General features: G+C 45.1%; 1 protein-coding gene across 3 annotated transcripts in view; it reads right to left on the bottom strand.

Annotated features, from left to right (window-relative positions):
* SPEF2 (sperm flagellar 2) overlaps positions 1-21,141 on the bottom strand; it is a 1,748,369-nt gene that overhangs the window by 1,643,879 nt on the left and 83,349 nt on the right. The window lies entirely within an intron of this gene.

Below are 21,141 nucleotides of genomic sequence, written 5' to 3'. Positions count from 1 at the left end.
CTTGAGAAGGAGGTGGGTTGTGAGAAGGAAGAGCAGCAAATAGATGTTTTAGCACCGCTTGTAGTACCTGTGAATCTGCTTTAGAACGTGTGTCAATGCAGTAATGCTGATTAAATGTATGTAGGGAACACCAAGTGGCTGCTTTCCAAATAGCATCTAAGGGGTGACGTTTGCAATAAATGCTAATGAGCTCTTGGTGTGAAAGGAAGGGTCTTCTTTGGTAGTGAATAGCAAAGCTGTATGCAATGGACTATCCATCTGGAGATGGCGTATTTTTATATGTGATCACTTTCCCTACCAGGTGCTATAGAAACAAAATGCTGGTGTGTTTTGCTTAGAGGTTTTGTTTTGTTAGTACAAGACCGCCCTCCTTACATCTAATGTATAGAGGCTTCTTTCAGCTGAGTTGGAGTTGAATGGATTTTGGAAAAAAGTAGGTAGTTCAATGGATTGGTTGACATGGAACTTGAATATGAATTTTGGTGAAAATCTAGGATGTGCTCTAAGGACCGCCTTATCCTTGTGGATTACAAATAAATGGTATTGTACAGATAATGCTTGTAACTCACTAATCCGTCTTATTGAGGTGATGGCTACCAAAAAGGCAATTTTGTAGTTTAAACGTGTTTTAGGCTAACTTCGTGCATAGGCTCAAAGGGCGGGCACATGAGATTTGAGAGCACAACATTAAAGTCCCAACCTGGTGGAGGGTTAGAAATGGAAGGGTATAGCCTCTTTACTCCCTCCATGAAAACCTTGATAACAGGAACTTTCCACCAAAACACTTTGTTCTGCGAAGTGTTGTACGTGGACAGGGTTGCTAGGTGTACCTTGATGAAGTTAAACACTAGGCCAGAGTGTAGTAGATACAGCATGTAGTATAGAATGTTAGATGGTGAACATTCAATTGGATTTAAGGATTGTGATCAGCACCATGCCACAAATCTTTTACACTTGTTGAATTAACAGTGTCTGGTGTTGGGTTGCCATGCCTCCTTTAGGATATCCTTTGAGGAAGGTTTAAGTGCCCGAACTCTGGGACTTCAGGAGCCAGGCTGCCAAGTTCATAGACTGATAGAGTGTTGTCTCCTCGTGCTGGGACAGCATGTTGGAGGGTCACAGGAGTTTGATTTGGTTTGCACATCGCCAGTTTGAGCAGGTGTGGAAACCATGGTTGTCTTCATTGGGGGGTATCAGGATTAGTGTAGTTAGCACGATAGTGCACAAGATGCACCAGGAGCAGAGGAGTGGTGTCGGGGGCGGGGGCCCCAAGCACATTTCCCTGACCAGCTTATCCACAGGGCGTTCCCCTTGGACTCTGGTTGGGGAAACCTGGATGCAAAGTCTGGGCATTTTGCGGTTTCGCTTGTGGTGAACAAGTCTACAGGAGGATAACCCCACAGGGAGAAGATTTTGTCTAGAATATCTGTCGAGTTTCCACTCGTGCTCCTCGGGTAGAGGATTTCTGCTCAGAGTGTCTGCTAGAGCATTGATTTCCCATGGAAAGTGTTGAGAGATTAGGAACATGTTCCTCTTTAGTGCCCATTTCACATTTTTTGGGATAACCTGGACAGACTTGGAGAGTGTGTCTCCCTGCTTGTTTAGGAAAAACATTGCAGTGGTGCTGTCGGTAAGGTCTTTCACTGTCTGACCTACTAGATGCTGCTGAAAAGTTTGCAGAGCTGTGAGAAATGCCTGAAGTTCTAGAAGGCTGATGTGGTTTTGGGCTGTGGTGTGTGTCCACTGGCCGTGAGCTGCATGGTGAAGGTAATGACTCCCCATCCGGATAGTGAGGGGCCTGTAGTTAGTATCGCTTGAACTGGTGGGTTGCGAACGGGTTTTCCTTTTAACAAGTTGTCCTTGGGCCCCCAGTGAAGAGCCTGTACTAGGGTTAGAGAAACAGCCACTATATCGTCCCACTGGCAGTTTGCCTGAGACCATTGTTTTGCTAACCACTCATGCATTGAGCGCATGCTCAGCTGTGCGTTTGGAGCTAGGTGACCAGCTAGATATTGGGGTAATTGCAACAGCCTGTTTAGAACATTTTCGTTTGGGGGGAGGAGGGGGTAGACTAGCCCCTTCTTTGTTTTTATGATTGCTCCCAGGAATTGTTTTGTTTGACTGGGTACGAGACTTGATTTGTTCTCATTGATGGAGAATCCCAATTGGAACAGAAGGTTTATTGTTCTTTTGGTGTTGTCTTTGTAAATTCGAGGGGACTCCCCCGTTATCAGCCAGTCGTCCAGATAAGAGTACACTGGGATTGAATTCTGCGTGGATGCACCGCTACCACTGCTCGTACGTTTGTGAATACCCTTGGTGCTGAGGCTATGCCGAAAGGGAGCACCTTGAATTGGTAATGTTATCCCGCTATTTGAAAGCGTAGATACTTTCTGTGCGCTAAGAACATTGACATGTGAAAGTATGCATCTTTCATATCCAATGTTGCCATGTAATCTCCCTGTTTTAAGAGAGGAATTACTGCGTTGTCATGTAACATTTTTGAGGCATGACATACGTGTTTGCTGGGAGCCGGTCTAGTACACGGCGCATTGTTAGGTCTTCATTTGGCACAAGGAAGTATGTTGAATAAATACCCTTTTGTACCTGGTTTGCTGGCACGATATCTATTGCGTCCTTTTCCAGCAGGGCTTTCATCTCCTCCAATAATATGCGCCTTGCCTCTGGTGTCATTTTTCAGTGTCTTGGCGGGTGGTTGGATGTTCTTTGCAGAAGCTCTATACAGTATCCACCCGCCATGTTGGACAACACCCACTTGTCCAAAGTGATCGCCTACTATGCTTGGGTGAATTGTGAGACACGACCTCCTACTGGAGTGGCATGCGAGGGTCCTGCAGTAGAGTGTCATTGCTTGGGTGGCGTGGAACCTCTGGCAGAAGAGGCACTACCCCTGCTCCTAGACCTTCTGTAGCCTCTTTGAAAGTTGGAGGAGGATTGTCCCCATGAGGTGCCTCACGATGGTGATTGGCTTCCTTGATTTTAACCAGAGGAGCGTTGTGGGCCCTGGTCACAGAACCTTCTAGTGTTAAAAGACCCCCTTTCGATGAAAGTTTTGTTGGATAGTTGTCCCAAGAAATTTTAGGGTGTCAGATTCCTCTTTGGCACTTTTCAGGGCATCTTCGACTGCCTTACTGAACATGGCATTCGGCTCAATGGGCATGTTGAGCAGCGTGGCCTGTGTTTCTAGTTGGAACCCTTACTGACTTAGCCAGGCATGGCATCTGATTAATGTGCCCTCGGCTATGATGCAGCCTGCATTGTCAGCGGCATCAGGTTGTTTTTTAAAATGCAGTTATCCACCTGCTTGCCTTCTGACACAGTTTCTAGAAGTACCGGCCTAAGGGGCTCTGGTACTCCCTCGATACGTTGTTCCAGCTTGTCCCACTTATGGCAACCATAGCTAGCCAGGAGGGTGGTATTGTTGGCTATTCTAGTTTGGTAGGCAGCTGAGGAAGCCACTTTTCCGCCAAAGGTATAGATCTTTTTGCTTTATCAGGTGGGGCCTGCGCAGAGGCTAGTGGTGCACCTGCCCTTTTCCTTGTTGTGGTGACAACCAAGGAATCTGGTTTAATCTGATGTACAGAAGGTTGGTGGGGCTGGCCTGAATATTTTTTCAATGCAGGGTTGACCGCTCTTGTAAGGTTTGGTATAAGAAGGAGAGGGCTAAATACGCCTTTGGCTAGATTGTAGGAGGGGGGATACATTGTGTGGTGGATTTCTTGTCTCCAGGAATGTCCTCCACAAAATCCTTGTCAATTTGGGCCTCCTGGGTGTCCATTTTAAAAGGCTGGGCAGCCTTCAGAAGTATTTCATTATACTGGAGCGGTTTGTCAACCCGGAGAGCCAGCCACTGGCTGCTCTTGATGGTCTGGTGACTGCATGATGTAGATGTCCTCATTGTCATAGTATTTGTCCTGGCCATACTGGTCCCCTTGATCTCCCTGAGATCCAAGATACTGTAAGGGATCAAGGTACTGTGAGGTGGCCTGGATTTGGGTGGAAGTACTCGGCTGTGAAGCATGCAAATGTGGCCATTTAGCAGATGGTCCATCTCTGGCCACTCCTTTCTGTGTAGGGCCATGAAGGTTCTTTCAGGGTGCCGGTCCATGAAGTCCAGAAAGCCGGACATTCTCCTCATAACCCTATCAAAGCTCTCTGGGGTCCACTCAGTTGAGTTTGGAAAACTGAGCGGGGTATGGGTTTGTTACAAGTGTGTAGGATCCTTGTGATGTATTGCCCTTGAAATTGTGTCTTCAGGAGGTAGAAAGGCTGCTATCTTGAGAGGTAGCGGGCTTGGACCGTAGGGGCATCGAACATTTTGCTGTTTGATGTTTTTGATTTTAAAAGTGTAACTGGGATGTGTTTTTTGATAGGTGTCTTCATTTTGTACGCAGAGGCAGGGGGCGCCAAAGCACCTTTCGAAGGATGCCATTCGGCGCGTGAAGAACAAGTTACTTACAAACTGTAACGTTCTTTCGATTGGATTTTCCTCCCACGTATTCCTCATCTTATGATAATCGTATCCCAGCTTCACCTGCTTATAATTGTATCCCAGATTCAGCTGCTTCGAAAAAATGTTTTTACCAGACGGCGCTGTGTTCGAGACCGTGGAGTCGAAGTCCCTCGAGGGCCACCATCAGGGCATCAATGTCATCCGCTGTATAAATGGCTCGAGCAGCGCCCGTAACCTCAGTTCTGTTTTTACGGTGTTCATGGTCGCATCAGTTGATCAGGCTTTAAGTCTTCAGGCTCTTAAGGAAGTCAGAGTGCAACTGGCGTAAACTGTAAGGAGGGGTAGGATGGGAGGGTCGATGAGGAATACATGGGAGGAACATCCAATGGAAAGAACGTTACAGTTGGTAAGTAACTTGTTCTTCGAATGGATTGTGTCCTCCCACGTATTCCTCATCTTAAGACTCCCATAGCAGTGGTAATTTTGGAGGTTGGAGTACTAGACATTTTAATTATGGACTGAATGAAGGCCAGCTTTTGCAAATAGTCCTCCTTGGTATGAAGTAGAGTCTAAGCAGTAATGCTTTACAAAGGTGTGCATTGACGACCAGGTGGCAGCAGCACAAATAATCTGCACCGGGACAATGCTCTGAAGGGCTGTGGAAGTTGCCATGCCTCTGGTTGAAAGAGCCCTTAATCCATCTTGAGGCTCTTTCCCAGCTAGTTTATAGCATTCAGAGATTGCTAAGATTATCCATCTGGATAGAGTTTGTTTAGCTACTGCAAGGCCCAATTTGTGCCCAGTATATCCAACGAATAGTTGGTCACCTTGTCGGAGATTTTCCAATCTGGAAATGTAGAAACTGAGAGCCCTTTTTGGGTCCATTCTATGTAATCTTTCTTCTTCCTTACTAGCGTGAGGTGGAGGATAAAAGGAAGGTAAGACAATCTTTTGTGACAGATGAAAATCAGACACTATTTTAGGCAAGAATGAGGACTTGAATTCAAAAATAACCTTGTCCCGATGGAAAATAGTGTGAGGAGGCTTACAAGACAGTGCCTGCAACTCACTTACCCTGTGGGCTGATGTTATAGCCACTAACAGAATTGTTTTAAGAGTGAGCAATCTTAATGGACAAGAATGTAAAGGCTCGAAAGGAGCACACATGAGAAATTTCAAGACTAGATTTAAATCCCAGATGGGCACCTGAAAAGATGTCGGCGGGTATACATTTGTCAACCCTTTCAAGAATTGAATGACTAAAGGCATTTTAAAATAGGACACCTCTTCCGAGGGGCGCTTAAAGATAGATAGCGCTGCCAAGTAACCTTTTATCGTTCCAACTTGGAGCCCCAAATTGGCTAAGTGTAAGAGAAAAGAAAGTACTGTTGGAGTATTACAAAGGAATGGATCCACATTCTTATCCCTGCACCAGTTACTGAACTTGTTCCAACGACACCGATACAGGGATTTTGTTGCTGGCCTTCTGGCCAAAAGCAAAATCTCCATTACGTCATCCGCGAGGTCGCAATCCTTATATCTTAACCTCTCAGAAACCATGCGTGAAGGCTGAGTGTCTTGACCTCTGGATGGAGAACCCGACCTTCCTCTTGCGAGAGAAGATCCTCTCTTTGTGGAAGACGTATTGGAGGGCAGATGGACATGTCCAGAAGGTCCGGGTACCACATCCTCCTGGCCCAATCCGGGGCAATTAGGGTCATGGTTCTCTTGAACTTTCTCAACCTCCCGATTACTTGAGGAATCACGGGGACTGGAGGAAATGCGTAAAGAAGTGGAAATACCCAGTCCACTACAAACGCGTCCCCTAGAACTCCTCTTGGGGGAAATTCCCTTGAGCAATACAGTTCGCACTTCCGGTTGGCCACAGTCGAGAACAGATCCACTTGAGGGGTTCCCCAAAGGGTGAAGATCTTTTATAGGACTTCCTGAGTTAGCTCCCATTCGTGGGATACTGTGCTCTGCCTGCTCAGTGTGTCTGCTGCTGTGTTTAGCTCTCCAGCGAGGTGAACTGCCAACAGAGAGATTCCTTCTTGCAGTGCCCAGAACCAGAGCTTCATTGCCTCTCTGCACAGTGGACGTGATCCTACGCCTCCTCTTTTGTTGAGGTAGTACATGGCCACTGTGTTGTCTGTCATTATCAGGACATTCTTTCCCTGTGCAGAGGGCAGAAAAGCCTTCAGCGCTAGTCTGATTGCTCTCAGCTCCAAAAGGTTGATGTGTAGTTTGGACTCTGATAGAGTCCAACGACCGCCGATTGTCAGATCGTTGATGTGGGCTCCCCACCCCGTGAGTGAGGCGTCCGTCACTACCGTTATCTCCAGCCATGGTTGCCAAAAAGGTTCCCCCTTGAGGATATTCGCCTTGCAAGCCCACCATAGGAGATCTTGAGCCACTTTGGTAGGGACTTGTAGAAGATCTGACATCTCCCCTGAGAACTGGGACCATTGAGTCCTGAGGGCCCACTGAAGGGATCTCATCCACAATCTGGCCACCAGAAAAATGCAGGATGACATGAGGCCTAGCAACCTTAGAAAATCGAATGCTGGTAGATGTTGGGCATTTTGAAATGTCATTACCATCTGCAGAATGTGGCAAGCTCTCTCCTCGGGAGGCAAGGCTTTCCCTGAGGAAGTGTCCAGGATTGCTCCTCATTTGTGACTTCTTGTAGTTGAGGGAGAAGCCCAGACTGTGTAAGAAGTGGCAGGTCAAGGCCAGATGTTCCTGGGCTTGTTCGGATGAACTCGCCCTGATTAGCCAATCGTCCAAATAAGGGTAGACGTGAATACCCCTTGTTCTGATACTCGCTGCCACCATCGCCATCCGTTTGGTGAAAACCCTTGGGGCGGAGGTTAGCCCAAATGGTAGAACCCGAAACTGATAATGAGAATCACCAATTGCGAACCTCAGGTACTTTCTGTGCTTGGGATGGATTGGCACATGAAAGTAAGCATCCTGAAGGTCCAATGAAACCAGCCAGTCCTGAAGTTGAAGAGCTTGAAGGATCTGAGAAAGGGTCACCATCTTGAACTTGTCCTTCCTGAGGAACTTGTTCAAGCTTCTTAAGTCCAAGATGGGTCTCAGTCCTCCGTCTTTTTTAGAGATGAGAAAATAGGGGGGGGGGGGGTAACAGCCCTTGTTCCTCTCTGCTACAGGTACATGTTCTATTGCACCTTTCTCTAGCAGGGTTAAAATCTCCTGCACAAGGAGCAGGTCTGGAGTCTTTACAGAGTTTGCTCCCGGTGGATGATTTTGAGGTCTTTGATGAAAAGGAAGACAGTAACCATGGGTCACTATCTCCAGTGCCCAGGCATCTGATGTAATACCCTGCCATTTGTCGAGATACCGAGTGATTCTGCCTCCCACCGGGGTTTTGTGGGTTAAGAGCTCAAAGTGGCTTTGCAGCGGCTGCAGCAGGGGCTGAGGATGTAGTAGCCGCTGCTGTGGCTGATCTAGCACCTCTCCCTTTTCCACCACAAAAGGGTTTTCTCTGTTGGCCTCTCTGACTGGCCTGCCCTCTCCCTTTTCCAAAAGAGGAATAGAAGGGAAAAGGGTGACTTCCAGGAAGATGAGCCTGCGTAAGAGTGTTGCTGAGGTTGTCTTATAGTGGCGCTGAGTGATTTCGCTGCCGTTTGAGGTCTGCAACTTCTCCAAGCGCTCGTCCGCCTTGCTGCCATACAACCTCAAGCCGTCAAAAGGCATATTAAGTAATCTAGACTGCACATCAGGTGCAAAGCCAGATTTCCTTAGCCATGCGAATCTGCACAAGACTGTTAGATGCCATGGACCTGCTTATACTATCTGCAGTGTCCAATCCTGACTGAAGGCATTCCTCCATAGCCTCTTTACCATACTTCACTATAGCCAGGAAACCAGCCTGTTCTTCACCTTCCGGGATGCGTTCAGCCGCTGATGACATGCAGCCCCACAGGGTGTAAGTACATCTTGCTAATGTGCAAGTGACATTAGTCGATTTCAGAGCCATGTTGCCCGAAGTAAAAGCTTTACGGGCCTAAGCATCAACTTTTATATCATCCCTATCTAGTGGTATTGATGGGTAAGCTGATTGCCTAGTTGATGTTGCAGCTTGCACCACTAGACTTTCAGGTGATGGATGTTTGGATAAATATTCTGGATCGGACAAGGCTGGTCTATATTTTGTTACCAGTTTCTTATTTACTGCTGCAATTGAATTTGGGTATTACAATTTGCCATTACTCTTTTTTGTAGAGCCTTGTGGAATGGGAGAACCGGATCTTTTAAAAAGGACCCTCACTAAGGATGTCAGTCATGTCATCCTGGTCAAAATCTGGGGAAGCAGCTTTCCAACCCATAAAATCAATGACCCTTCCCATAAGATTTCTATAACTGGGATCAGCATGATCTGTGGGGTCTGGCCTTTCAAAATCCGGTATCAAAGAAGGCATTGATAAAGGCGTCGAAGACGCTGAAAGGGTAGACGCTGGCTTTGACGGTGTCGAAGGAGGCTTCGATACAGCTAAAGGTGTCGACGTCATCTTAGTTATCGGTCTCAACGCTGTGGTCGTCTACGGTGTCGAGTCGAGTTTTGGTTTCGACATCAATTTCGATTCCGTTAGCCCGATTTATGCACCGCAGGCTTAGATTTAGTGCGAGGCGTTGGGGAACTTTCCCTTGAAGACACTCTCAAATCTTTTTAAACTCTTGCGGGTTTGGATCTTGATTTTCCTGTGTCACTTTGAGAGCGAGTAGAGGCATGATCACCACGTGGCAACTTCGAGGGGGTCTGGGGCGCTTTCTCGAATATTTTCAGCATCGAAGCCCTAAAGGCCTCCAATTTTTCTGGGGAATCGTGCTTTGAAGGATATGTTACTCTCCTCTCCGAAGAGGAAGAAGACCTATGACATCGCTTTCTTGACTATTGAAACGAAGACGAGGAAAACTTCCTCGAGCGACTTTCCGATCCAGACCTCCTTGACTCGGGACGAGGTTTTCTAACGGATTCATCCGAATCCTTTTGTCTATTCGAAGACTTATATTTCTCCTCCCCCACTGCCAGCTTACCTCTACGTTCTCTGAGAGCCTTATTTGACATGGCCTGACAGGACCCGCACTCATCAACCCGATGGTCTGGGCTGAGGCACCAGAGGCAATTCAGATGGGGGTTGGTTATAGACATCTTCCTGCCACACTTCAGACATTTTTTAACCCTGTCTTGGGTGTTGAGGGAGTTGAAGACAGACATTGTTGAAAAAATCTTGATGCGCCGTTCGTAACACAAAGCAGTTGCGTCGGAAAAACGGAACTGAGGTAACGGGCGCCGCTCGAGCTATTTATACAGCGGATGACCTTGACGCCCGACGGCGACCCTCGAGGGACTTCGACTCTGCAGTCTCGAACACAGTGCCCTCTGGTGAAAAAGAAAATTCCGAAGCCGCTGAAGCTGGGGTACGATTATAAGCAACTGAAGCTGGGATACGATTATCATAAAATGAGGAATACGTGGGAGGACACAATCCATTTGAAAGTGCTTTTTTAGGTGCATTGTCTGAAACGGCTTTCGGCGGCTGTTTCGGAGGTCTGTCATGCGGCAAACACAAGAGCGATGGCCCAGAGGATACTGGGTGGCTCTGAACGGTTGACAACGCCATCAACGGTCAGCCGTGGGATGTGCGTTTAGTGTGGCGAGAAGTGTGTATGTCTGATCCGCCAGTTGATTTCTCTGTCACAGGACCGCTGCCCTGCTTGTTGGAGCTGGGGGTTCGCACATGGAATTCCATTGATCCCCGATCCCCCTTCGGCATCACTATGGACGTTGATGCTATCCTCACTGTATTCCCCTGCAACGTCTAGATCGACAATTGCATGATCTTAGCGAGATCTCTCAATTTATCTAGACTTGATTACTGCAATGCACTATATATTGGGTCCAACAAATACATCCTACATAGATTACAAACCCTACAAAACAACACCTTGAGAGCAGCTCTTGGTATCTCCAGACGATCGCATATTTCTAAGATAAGGCGTAATAACAGTTGGCTGTCAAGCCAAGACAAAATCCTACTGAAAGTTGCCTCCCTCACACACAAAGCCCTGAACAATGTGGCTCCTCCCTATCTAACTGATAGATTTGTAGAAAGAAGATCCTCCAGACCCTCAAGAATCTCCAATGCCAACACACTTATCATTCCAAGATTCAAATTGACCAAGGCCGGAGGTGCCAGTTTCCCCGTCCGGGCGGCCCAAGTATGGAATTCATAGCCCCACACTATACGTGAGGAGAAATCTTACCTTAAATTCAGATCCAATTACATCAACCACCTGAAGCAATCGAACAACTAGCCAGTGCCTCCTTCCCCCACCACCTTGCTGATATCTTACCTGTAACCTGTATATAATTCACTGTACTACTGCTATGACCTATATACTTTTTTAGCATTGTGTGTAATTATGTAACTATGCCACCCCCCCCACCACCCTGATGATACATTACCTGTAATCTGTATAATATCCTGTATATAATTTACTGTACTACTGCTACGACCTGCATATTGTATTAGCATTATGTGTAATTATGTAGCTTTGTATCCTAAGCTTTGCATATCCTGTACTGCTGCACCCTCTTACCCCCGGGTCTAGTGCGCATTATAAGTGAATAAAACAAACAAACAAAATGTCTATGGAGGCCTCAGACTGCATGGCGTGGGCAGCCCGGCGTTTGGTTCGACTGTCCTTTAGAATTTTGGGGCGGAAAAGTCTGCAGGATCCCTTGGCAGACAGTGATTCCACACTTTGTTAGTGTTTTTCCAGTGGTATTTTGATGGTGGAAATAAAATCTGAGGGACCTAAACACGTGACAGACCATGGGTACAGTAGACGTCACACTAGGGATAGTATTACTGACATGCCTAGTCAACGTTCCTTTAAGGGTTTCGAAAAAAACTAATGTAATATTCTGCAACTACCACTAGATGTTAATGTTAAAGGACATTTGTACCGCGCACTATCACCACCGTAGTGGTCCCTTGGCGCTCTGGCGGCTCTGAAAGAGGAGGGGGGTTGAGTTAGTGGGAGGAAGCAGGAAAAGTGCAAGAGAGCAGTGATGTGCTCTTTGCGGCCTCAGCCCGTTGGGTCCGTTGGCTGGGCCTGGGGTGTTTGCGGCCGGTAGTCGTCGTGTACTGTTGTGCAAGGCTGTGTGTTTTTGTTTTGTTGTTGCAATGTAGTGAAGTTTGTGCGGTTTGTTGTGCTGTAGGTTTTGGTTGTGTTTGGTTTGGAATTTGAGAGGTGTATGCAGAAAGGGAAATTGTTAGTAGTGTTGGTTAGTTTGCGTCTCTATCCTGAATAGAAGCGTTCGGCTTGCGTAGTCTCCCCTGTTGCGGCTCTGTCCTGATCTGGGTCTGACTGGCATACAGGTTCCATACTCCTCTAGTCCCCACGTTTAACATGCTCTCTCATGGCTCCCCTTATCCTCCATTTAGACTCTAGTGGCCAGTGCATCTGCTAATGACACCCTCTCCGGTAGTGGGTAGATTGCCAATGTCTTGATAATTCCACACCACTATGGTACCTGGCGGTAGTTAAGTTACGGGGCGGGCGAGAGTGTTGGTGGGATTGTCTGGGTTAGTTGACTCAGACTCCGTGCGTGCCGCCTGTGTTCCTGTCTATCCGATGTCACCCGTCCAGCTGCCGTGGGCTTTACTCTACTCGGTCAGGGATGTCCGTGTCTTTCCGGTTTAGTTATCCATTTTACCAGTTTCCTTTTCCGGTTTAGTCTGCCGTGTTGTAGAGCCAGATTTTTAGTGATTTCCTGAATTTTAGGTGATCTTCAGTGTTTCTTATTTCCTTTGGGATGTTGTTCCAGGTTTTTGCGGCTAAGTGGTTGAAGGAGGTGCCTCCAAGTTTTTTCTTGAGGTATGGTTTGAGTACCAGGCGGATTTTGTTGCTCGATCGGAGGGGTCTCGTTGGTTTGTAGACTGTTATTTTCTTTTTGTAGGAATTCTGCTCCTTGTCCACTGATTGCCCTGTGTGTTATGCACATTGTTTTGAAGGTGATGCGATGTTTAACTGCGAGCTAGTGTAGGGTTTTTAGGGCAGAAGTGATGCGATCTCTTCTGGATAGTTTGAGGAGTAGTCTTGCTGCTGCATTTTGGATCCGTTGCAGTTTCTTCAGGAGGTCGTCAGGTATTCTGAGGTAAAGAATGTTTTAATAGATGTCAACCTATGCATAGCATGTGATCTAAGTAGATCCACAAGCCTCAGAAATATATATATGTATGTATAAAAATAAAAAACAGTTGTGCAATGCCAAACTTATACATACATACATAAGTCTAGGGCAGAATTGGTACTTAATCTGGAAAAAGGTCCCTGTGGGCCAATGTAGAGGCTCTGCCCATCTCCACAGTCCAGCCATTCATATAAGCCAATGGCTGAACTGTGGAGGTAGGCGTGGCCTCTACGTTGGCCCAAAGAGACTTTTTACATAAGTCTCCGAACATAAAAAGCAGCAGGCGGCACACACGGGATCCAGAAATCATTGCCCTAATTTTGAGTTTTATTGCAAGTCGTGGAAAAGGGGTCACTAAATATATCAGTGAAAAAACGTTGTTAAGGGGACGTTATGGTTAAGTTGCGCCACTAAAAACCTATGAGATTCAGTGAAAAAACTTTGTTAAAGGGACGTTATGGTTCCAAGTAAAACCGAACAACCCCTGAAATTCGCCAGTTATGGTAAGCTAAGCAACCATAACTCGCGCCACCACCGTGCACTGCTAAGAATAACACCCATGACATCAATTTCCCTCCCCACCTTCCGTTCTAAGCTCTCTGCCAAAAAAATCTACCCAAAAACAAAATAAATGTTCCTTTACGAACCACCTTTCACAGTTAAAAAATAGAACTAAAAACAAAAAACGCATAGACTCCATCTACTTTATATTTCTCAGTAAAGTACATAGAATCAATAATTCCAACATTTCCATTTGCATTTTGTGTTATACTAATGGGAATATTGGGGTGTTCATCCTCCATTCCAGGGACTGGAACAGGGGATACCGGCCCAGAAGCCCAACTTATCAGCCCAAGCGAAGCGAGGGTGGATAACGAGGTCTCTGGACCATTATCCCCGCCATGCCAGCCCCTGAAATGGGGGATGAAGGCCATTAGCAGCCTAGGTTCCCAAAGTGGGAACCCGTGGTACTAAAAAAGCATGTGGCGTCCCGGTTTAGGAAGGAAAATCCTTTTCCAAGATGGCCACCATGGAAAGGGAAGGCGAGGGTTCCATACAGGGCCCCTCTTCGCTATCCTTGGCAGCCTGCAGAAGGCAAAAAGAAAACCCTATGACCATATTACCACGAGCACATTTTTCTTCCCTTTCAAAATCTATCCTAATTTCGAATAACTTTACCACAAAGCCAGTCACAGGTGGACCTGGCCACTTTAATCCTATGTTTTGTCCCTTCTGGTCATGGCCAGTAGCCAGATTGTCCGGATCATGACCTTATTCCATGACTCGGACATTCTGGCCACTGCCCATGGCCACAGGCTACCCCTCAGTCACTAAAGCTATACTGCTATTTTTTTTTTAACATTATGACACTTTTCAAATAATAAAACACTGCCACATTTGTAAAACCATGCTTGTAGATCCTTACCAATGCGTTTGCTGGAAATCCGCCCACTTTTATTTTTTCAAAAGTGTAAAATGAATGCACATACAATCGTCATATAAGCTACCGCCACTTCACAAAATCCATCAGACTTTACGAAAACATTTATATCTAGATCTATAATCTTTTTTGCAAACCTTTGAGTACATTTCTCAAATGGCACCACATTTATAAGCCTTTACATTATTTTGGGACGACCCCCCCTCTAATTTTGCTCCCTCTTGACAGAATCCCACCAAACTTTGCAAAAACATTTATATGTAGATGTAGATCTATTATCAGTTTGTCAAAAGAAGCGTAGATTCATCAAATGACATCTCATTTATAAGCTCCCTCTAATTTTGCCCCCTCTGCACAAAAATCCCACCAAACATTGTAAACTCATTCGAAATCAGGTCAGAAATATCCCATCCCATCCTCATCACCCCTCACCTCCCCAGAGATTACTTGATAAATTTGATAAGTGCAATGCTCAGAAAATATTATTGTCCCGAGGGTTTGGGCATGTATTTTTGTATATACGTTGATCTATCGCACAAACATTTCCAATGCACCTTACCTGACTTTTCCTCTTTTATAAACACGTGATATCTGGCAGCAGGGCGCGGCCATCTTCTGCTAATCTTATCCATTGCTGCATCGGCCTAAGGTAAACTGCCCTGACGTCACTAAATCATATGCCCCGCCCCTGAGCCTCACATCACCAAACCCAGTGATATTCTCCACCTTTCTCGGTGATGTTCCTCGTCGGCGTAGCAAAACGCACCCATAATCACCTACGTGACGTGACGCAGAACCCGGAAATCAACACACATCGACTCACAACACACCACAATTCGGAATATTAAACCGCACTTTAAAAGAAAACAACAACACTGTACAATTTGGAAAGTACTTTTATTCCACAATAAACGCTCAGAGAACATCCGACTATTGCATATTCAATCAAATAGCAAATTTGTTTCTTCGCTCGCGATCCAAAATGTTTATCGCGAGGCACGCATTGTTCTTTTTGCGTACACAAGATGTTCGTTTTCGGTAAATGAGGTGCTTGGGTCGCACAGTGTATTCCAGTACTTCTGCATCAACTTGGGGCTAGACCACCGTAAAGGATGTTATGTTGCTCCTAATCGCTAGTACAGCATAAGGGCATATCGGCCCTTGGCGATCGTCCCAAAAAAAAGAGTCACTGTGATCCAGGAGTTCACAACTATCTGCAGCTGCTGATTAAAAAAGCCGTCAGTTGGCATCTGGAATCGATGACAATCACAGAATGGCAAGATGTACCTGTTTCGAAAACAGATATTTGTATAACAAGTGCAATGTTGTGTTTTTTAATTTGTTTTTACCGCAATGTCCGCGGACACCAAACACGGATCCAAGATGGCGGGCGCATCGAAACAATCCGACGCACCTCACACTTCATCCCAACTGATCGGCGATCACGTCTTGTGTCCGCAGACATGACGCAAGCCGATTAGCCAATCGTGTCCTGTCTGCGGAGCGAACACGGATGTGTGTCAGCGAAGTGGCCATAGATATCACTAATTTTTTGTGACCTACTTTTTAATCGTTAAAAAATAAACTACTGGACGGATTTACACCAAACTTACAAAAGCACGCTTTTGGGACCAAGCTGCTGCTCCTGCCGCAAATTTGGTGAAATTCTGTCCAGCGGTTTGGGCTGTAGGCGTGAGCAAAGTCTTTTCCCCATTCAGTCTATGGGGAAAAAAAGAAAATTTGGGACCCCTCATATAACTTTGCCCCCCACTGGGTAAAAGCGAAAAACCCCAGAAATTCGCCAGTTATGGTAAGCTAAGCAACCATAACTCGCGCCACCACCGTGCACTGCTAAGACTAACACCCAGGACATCAAAGATGACATCACAAATGTCATTGATGACATCAATGATGAAATCACATAGCTGGGCCACTTGTTTTTGTTCCTTGACATATATAGGCCAGGTGGTTTTGTTCACTGGCAGTCAGAATAATACAATTTACAACTGTGCTATATATCTAGATCTTAACCTTGTCATATGTTCTTTGTTTTCCTTAGGGTTTGGTCTCAGCTCATGGTGCACTTACATGGGGAAATGAGCAGGCCTCAAACACACAATTCATTTGTATACATGAAGATACACTTTAATATCATTAACATTTTCTGATGATGCAGTTTCTTTCTTCCTTACTTTACTTTCCCTGTATGTGCCTCTGATGTGTATGCATTGTGGTGCTTCATAAGTATTGTTTGTACCAGCGCAAGTGCTGTAAGTCTAGAATTGTTAGCTAGTTATTACATGTTTAACATTACTCAAAACTCTAAGGGAGCATTCGTTATTGTACTATTCAAAATTACAATATTATAAATAGTGTACTTCTATGGTGCATGCTCCAGTCTTTGCCTATGTTTATATAGGATTAGGTTTCTGTATTAACAACAACACTCCAATACATTAATACTATACGAGTACATTCTTTAATAGATTAAGTAGTTCATAATAGGTCACCTGATCACTCCTGACATCTTCTTATCAACAATATAAACACAACTCCTTGTAGAGACTTTTCATCAAAATGTATTTCACGTGTGAAATCAGTGATGTCATCAATGACATTTGTGATGTCATCTTTGATGTCCTGGGTGTTCATTTTTTTCTATATATATATTAGCAAATTCTACCTTCAGGTAGCAAAATCGAGCTGCACTCTCCACAATGCCATGTTCGCCCAGTTTCCACAAAAAAAGGGGGGGGGGGGTGGAATTTAAAGTCCACACCAACGCTTTCTCGTTTTCTTGTTATCTTCCTTTATTGATTTACACGGGGAAAAAAACAAATGGAAATTAGTTTCCACAAAATAGAAAAATGACCCCAGTATGGGTCCTCCCAAGTGCAACACTCCTCCTATTTCGAGGCGTTAACGCGTTTCGCGACTGACTCGTCGCTTGCTCACAACAGTTAGCCCTCTTCACCATGTACTGATTTAAAACATTAGGCAAGTGGGAAGGGAGGGAGAGAGGGGGAGGGGTAGCAGCAAAAGTAAAAACCAACAAAGGACCACATTTTAGACCAACATTTCAAGCCAATTCCATGTCAGACATCTTTGCCTAGTGTGGTTTCCCTTCGGTAATGCATTATTTAACGGACATTTCTGGATATATAGTTTTCTCATTGGGTAAACGTTTGTCTATTGTTTCTGTTAGCTCAGTGCTCATACCCTCTGGATTTACATTTTTTGTTTACCAAAATGCTCATGCAATTTTCCAGCTAGTGCGGGTGAAAATTTGCTGAAACAAAATTCATTAAAACCCATTCGACCTAGTTGCTTTTCTACCCTTACCTCGTACGTCTGTTAATCGTACTGGGTAGGGATTTTAAAGTGCATAGTGCATTTAGCAGCTTTAGTTGTTATGTAATTTTAAAGTGACAAGTGCATGCTTAAAACATCTTCTCCCACCTCGTTAAAATACAAAGGTGTGTTAAAAAACTACAACTTCTAGGTCTCCATGACTCACCCCCGATGCATGATTGTATTGTACTGGTATCCCATCCACGATTTACTTCATGGGGCTAGGGTCTACGCAAGGGCCGGCAGCATTACCAATGTATCAGTTGTCCGTGCTTTTTATAGCTATTCTGTGCATAATCTGATATCTACTAGATCTTATGGAAATGGCATGGTGGTGTCCCTAATCGAATGATTGACTATGTTGAATCTCTACTCCGGCCCCTATGCGTTTCCTTGCTTTATGAGGTGCTTAATGCACAGAAATTCTCTGTTTTGTCCATAGTGGCTGAATTGGAGATGACATAGTGGTCATTATGTAACCATAGACCAGACCTTTTATCCCAAAAAGCACTTCTCAATAATTATGGGTTGTTGAGTGGTCGTTGAGCTGTATTGATCCAGCTTCACCTTCTTCCCACCAATATTGTAATGTCTCCCTTTGTCCCCTTCTCTATTCTCCCAGTCTCTTTAAAAGAAAAATTTGCGCAGAATTAAAATTCATTTGCAACAAATGTGATCAGAAACAAACACAAAACTACCTACACCATAAAAATTGTTAAGAAAACATTAAAAACGACTGCTATATAACATATGCACCCAAATCTGCAGTCAGGCATTTCTCGTTAGTCCCTTATTACGAAAAATCTCTTCACTCTTCTAACACCAAGATGCCAATGGTTAAACTGAGTATTTGAAACCCAAAGTACAACAAGGTAAACAGCAAGTTATCGTTCTTCCAATAACATATGGGTATGAGAACTTAAAAAATCCTTTAGCAGCCCAGGAAGGTGTATAACTCTTCATCGATGTTATGCCCATTGGGCTGTTTGCTTTCAAAGTCTAGTATACACCTCGTTTCTTTTTGTCTTAGCTGCTTCTCCTTGTCACCTCCACGAGGGCCCAATTCTATTTTACATACAAAGAATCTGAAACTGTCTATTTCCTTATTGTGGCATTCATAAAAGTGTTTGGCCATTGGATAGTTCACATCATTGTGTGTAATGGCTCGCACATGCTGTTGTATGCGGATCTTTAACTTGCATTTAGTGCTGCCAATGTAGTATTTCTGGCAATCACAGGTGATGGCATAAACTACATAGTCAGTTTCACAGGTAATCCGTTGTTTGATCCCTATTTTGTGCCCTGTCACTGGGTGTGTAAAAGTGTCCCCATCAATTGCATATTTACATATATTGCAGCGTGTGCATTTATGAAAACCTTTCCTTTTTGCTGTTAACCAGTTTCCTGAAATCTTCTCTTCTTCCTTGGTCATGAAGCTTTGGACCAGCATATCTTTGAAGGATCTATTCCTTCTAAAAGGCACCTCGGGATGGGGTTTAAGGCTTTTAGCTAAATCCGGGTCAGCTAGCAAAATGCTCCAGTGTTTCTGCAAAATGTGTTTGATACTTTTTGACTGATTATCAAACGTTAGTATACATCGAGTGCTCATTCCCCCTTCTGATTTTTCTTCGTTCTTATTGCCAGCCAATAGAGTATGTCTCTCGATTGCTCTAGCTTTCAGGAAGGCTCTCTCGATGACTTTCTTTGGATACATCTGCCATTTGAAACCTGCTGCCGTCAATTTGCTCTCTCTGTCGTAAGACTCCAAGGTAGTGTTATTTCTTCTGAGTCTTACGAATTCCCCATAGGGGACACACCAGATCACATGTTTGGGATGTACGCTGTGTGCATGTAGAGGAGTATTTTAGCCAATCATTTTCCTGTGCAGCTCGCAGGTTATTTTATCATTCACAATTCTGATGTTCACATCCAAAAAGGTAGTCAGTGTCCGGCTGTGAGTCTCAGTGAATCTTAAGTTCCTATTGTTTTGATTCAGTACCTTAACATACTCCAACCAGGCCTATGCAGTCCCTCTCCAGATGACAAGCAGGTCATCGATGTATCTTAACCATAGAACCACATTTTGCGTATAAATCTGATTTCCCTCTGACCATGCCTCAAGTTCTTCCCATGCCCCCATCATCAGGTTTGCATAGGAAGGTGCAAAGGTTGTTCCCATTGCTGTCCCTTGCATCTGCTTGAAATATTCATCATTGAATAGGAAGACATTGTTCGTAAGGCATAAATTGATCATTTGCATCACCATCTCATTATGTTTCAAAAAGTTCAAAGATTTAGGATTCAAATAGTGTAGACATGCTGTTTTCCCTTCCTCATGTCCGATCGACATGTAGAGGGAGACAACATCCATAGTGGCCATCAGGTATTCTTTTTCCCAGGGAATGTTTTCTATTTTGCATAGGAAATCAGTGGTGTCTTTTACATATGAGGGAAGTGTATACACAAAAGGGAACAGTACCTCGTCAATATATTTCAATATGTTTTCCAATGCTGAGCCTATTAGGCACACAATTGGTCTCCCAGGTGGTTGTTTCAGATTCTTATGAACTTTTTGTAAAAAAGTATATTGTCAGAGTTATGGCATTGCTGGTCCATAACAATTTGTATGTTTCTTCCGATATAATACCCATTTCTTCGTATTTCTTTAGAAAGGATTTCACTGTTAGTTCTAATTCCGGCATGGGGTTGTCTTTCAATCTCATGTAGCACTTGACGTCATTGAGCTGTGGGTTGCCGTGTGTGTATGGGCTGTGGGGTCACGTTTTGTTATGGAAGGTCTCTCTCTCTTTCCGTAGTGGTGTCCAGCACGAGAAGTCCTGGGGGACTTGGTATACTCTGCCAGCAGGGGGAGCGGACGTGTGGCTGAGGTGTTTCCATCTCCGTTCCGGTCAGTAATCCCCCGCAGTTCAGCAACTGGTGGGCAGGGCCGATTATGATAAAGGGTGCCCCCTTGTGGCGCAAAGGGGGAAGCTCCAGGGAAACCAGAGAGGGCAGCCAGGCTCTCTGTTTGTTTGAAGGGACGTCCCCCAAGGCCATCCTCATTCCGGGCTGGCCCATTGTCTCTCCCCAAAACCCTGGGTTGAGAGGGTGTGCCCGTCCGGAGTCAAGGGAAGTAGTCGGCCGGTGTGTTCCCCGCTGACGGTGCCACTCTGTTAAGACAGAGCAGTGTCTCTCACACCCTACCGTGTGGGACTGGCTTTGAGGTAGGAGTGAGAAAACGAGGGGGAGCAGCGGCAATCAAAATGCATTGGGGTAGCTTTCTCTCATATGTCTCATAGACGGGCTTGGTAAAGTGTGCAAGTCCTGTCAGTGTGAGGAAAAGAGAAACCGTATTGGCTTCTTCGGTCCCTCGATACGTGCTGAGGGAGTGTTTACCCCATCCCAGTGAACGGGGCACCTGCAGGGGTAGATTGTGTTGGTGAAGTGACAGAGGGGATATTATTATCAAAATCAAAAGGGATTAACAGAGACAATAAAACTAATTAAAACAAACAAGGGGAAAGTGAGGGGAGCGCTCACGGAGCTGTTCCAAAGCTTTCCACACAGGGTTTCCTCGGGGTAGCATCTAATCCAAGTGGTCACTCTGGGCCTTCTCACACAACCACCCCTTATTCATGTGGTGCGTAG

Source organism: Ambystoma mexicanum, chromosome 6p, assembly GCF_040938575.1.
Source record: "Ambystoma mexicanum isolate Mex_15411 chromosome 6p, UKY_AmexF1_1, whole genome shotgun sequence".
Taxonomy (NCBI): Eukaryota; Metazoa; Chordata; class Amphibia; order Caudata; family Ambystomatidae; genus Ambystoma; species Ambystoma mexicanum.
This window is presented reverse-complemented; position numbering and strand designations above follow the sequence as displayed.